Here is a 2,953-nt window from a genome sequence, read left to right as displayed (position 1 = left end):
GGAGGGGTGGGGGGCGGGGGTAGGAGCGCGCCGTCACTGTCAGAGTGTACGTTCGATCAGCACGGCAAACATGTGCCCCCTTAAGCGGCCCCGCGAGAGAGCTCCCGGGGGGTGGGGGGCTGCCTAGCACCACCAGGGCCAGCACTTACCCTCCCCTGTGTGGCCGGTGAGCGAGTGGCGTGGCCCTGGCCGGGGCGGGCGGGGGACACTCGGGAGCAACCTGATCGTGCTCCGCCAGGCCGCCGCGTCCGCCGAGACCGCCGCGCAGGTCGATGATTGCACGGCGAGTCAGTGGCGCTGGACCGCGGGCTGCTGCTGCTGCAGGACCAAGGGCTGCTGCTGCTTGGCCGAGGGCTGCTGCTGGGCCGAGGGCTGCTGGGCCGAGGGCTGCTGCTCCTGCTGCTGCTTCTGCAGGACCGCTGCTGCTGCTTGGCCGAGGGTTGCCGCTGGGCAGGGTACTCTGTTCTATACCCAGCTGCGGCTGCTCGTCCGTCCCGCAGGAGGCTCGCGCCATGAGGGCTGCAATACCTCGGAATGCACTTAACAGCCTCCGGTGCCGTGGAGCCGGCGCGGCGCTGCCGGCCTCCCGGGAGGAGCCCCTCCTCTCCCAGACCAACTAGCTGAGGCGAGCGCGGCCCCCGCGCCTCCTGGAGCGGGGAGGAAGCCCGTAAAGGGGCTCATAGGGGGGCCCCTCAGGGGCGCGGAGAGGAGAGGTCTCGGCGGGGCGTGGCTGGGCGTGGCGGCTGGCGCACCAGCAGGCAGGCAGCGCAAGGCAGTCGGCCGCCACATCTCTACTACCCCTTTGGCACAGCTGGCGTTTGGGGGCCCCGGAGGTGCCAGACTATGGCGCTCGCTCACGGCGGCTCACGGCCCCACCCAGCCCCAGCCCCCGCTATGGGCTCTCGCCGAGGCCCTCGCGCGCGCCGCGAAGACCACCTCCACGGCTCCTCTTTGACTCGACAAAAATGCATAATGCAATCCGCCCCTTCCTCTGCCACATGCGATGGCGCGACCCCCGCCTCCCTACCCTTCTCTCCTTTCGCTCCTTCCTCCGCTGCCCCTTGCTTGATGGACCTACTCGCCCAAAGTTTCAATGAGCCCGTTACACAAACAAATTTACGAAAATAAACAGGTACACGAACGCGTCGCTTCTGGGTGCATAAAATAACGCTTAAACAGATTAAAATCGCACTTCAGGCCCGGGGGGCCGGTTAGAGGGCCAGAATGTTAGGTCATTCTGTGCGGTCTCGAGGGCCAGCGCCAACCCCCAAACCAATGAGAACCAATGGGGCGGTCGACGCCACCAGCATACGCTGCAAGGCCTACTGTCCTACTAGTGCCGCCCTGCTCTTAACCGATCTTTCCCTAGGCTTGGCCCTTCTCCGCACTCCGCTCTCTCCTGTCCGTATAACCCTGCGCCTGCCCTGCCCTGCTCTTGCTCCTGCTTACTACTTGCTCCTGCTGGGGCTTCCTGACACACCTCCCCTGTTTGACCTCCTGTTGTAGAACTTCCGGAGCCTCCCGCCGGCGCCCCTGTTTGGCGTCCTGTTGGGCCCTCCCATAAGACCTCCTGACGGGCCCCCTGTTGTGCATGGCATGGCCCGGCACTCCCGTGCGCCTCCGCCCCTCTTTTTACGGCACACTTGCAGCGCCCGCCGCCCGCCCCTCCCTCCTCTGGACCGAGGGGGAAATCACTTGCGAAATAGTTTGTACACCTTCCCCCGAAATAGTCCGAAATAAAGGCGAAATAGAGCGAAATAAAGACGAAATAGACGCGAAATAGTCGGTTAAATAGTCGCGAAATACCTCTGAAATACTCCGAAATAGCGTGAAATAGCCTGAAATAATCCGAAATAGGCGAGAAATAGCCGAAATGGCAGGAGAAATAACCGAAATGTGAAATAGCCTGAAATAATCCGAAATAGGCGAGAAATAGCCGAAATGGCAGGAGAAATAACCGAAATGGCTTGAGAAATCCCACGAAATAGTCCGTACGCTACGAACCTTAGTGATTTCCCCCTCGCTCTGGACCCTTTCGCAGCCACTTGGCCGGTGTATGAGGGACGCATGGGGGTTAGGATTGGGGAGGGGGGAGGGAGGAGGAGGAGGAGGAGGGTCGGCGTTGGAGAGTTTCGTACCCCATTGCTTTCTGTAAGCGCCATAGCCGCGTCGCCCGACCCGGCCGTCCCAAACAACTCATTTAGAGGAGGGGCGAGGCTTCACCTACCGCCCGCGCAGCGCAGCGCACGCTGAGCTCAACACTTCATGAATGGGGCCGTGGAGGAGGAGAGAGGTGAGGTGTTTCTGAAAGGTGCTGGGCTGCGCTGTATACCCCTCAGTGCGGGGGGCGTGGCGCGGCGTGGCGCTGACAACCCAAACAAAACCCCGCACCTGATGGCGCACTGGCGCACACCTAGGGGGGCGGAGGGGGGAGAGGGGGGCATCCATCGCCCCAATCACCATATCCGGGCCACGCCCCGCCCCGCCCCGCTCCGTGGGTCTCTCTCACTCTCTCTTCGGCCCCGTTCACACCCGTTTTCGCGCTCGTTTCTCCTTTCTTCGCCTCGCCGTTGACGGCCTGCGCCCCGCCCCGCGCCCAAACTGCAACTTTCCCGTCTAATGTCGCATTCCCGCCGTAAGTTTAGCTCTATGCGAAATGGTGCCTGCGCGGTGCCCGGCGGTGCTCGCCGTGGCTGTAAAAACCCTTCCTTTTCGCCCTTCTCCTTAACGCCGCCTCTTTTACCTGCTCCTCCTCCTGCTCGCTGCTCCCTCGCTCTCCCCTGCTGCTCCAGACTCCGGGTGGGCGTGCAGCGACTAAAGCACGGGTCGCCATTGTTCTCCGTGTCGCCCCGGTGCACCTGCATTGTGTGCGAGGTGAGGGAGAGAAGAGCTCCGTCTCTCTCTCTCTCTCTCTCTCTCTCTCTCTCTCTCTCTCTCTCTCTCTCTCTCTCTC

This window comes from Frankliniella occidentalis, unplaced genomic scaffold (genome assembly GCF_000697945.3).
Source record: "Frankliniella occidentalis isolate FOCC.00 unplaced genomic scaffold, Focc_3.1 Scaffold1718, whole genome shotgun sequence".
Classification (NCBI taxonomy): Eukaryota; Metazoa; Arthropoda; class Insecta; order Thysanoptera; family Thripidae; genus Frankliniella; species Frankliniella occidentalis.
This window is presented reverse-complemented; position numbering follows the sequence as displayed.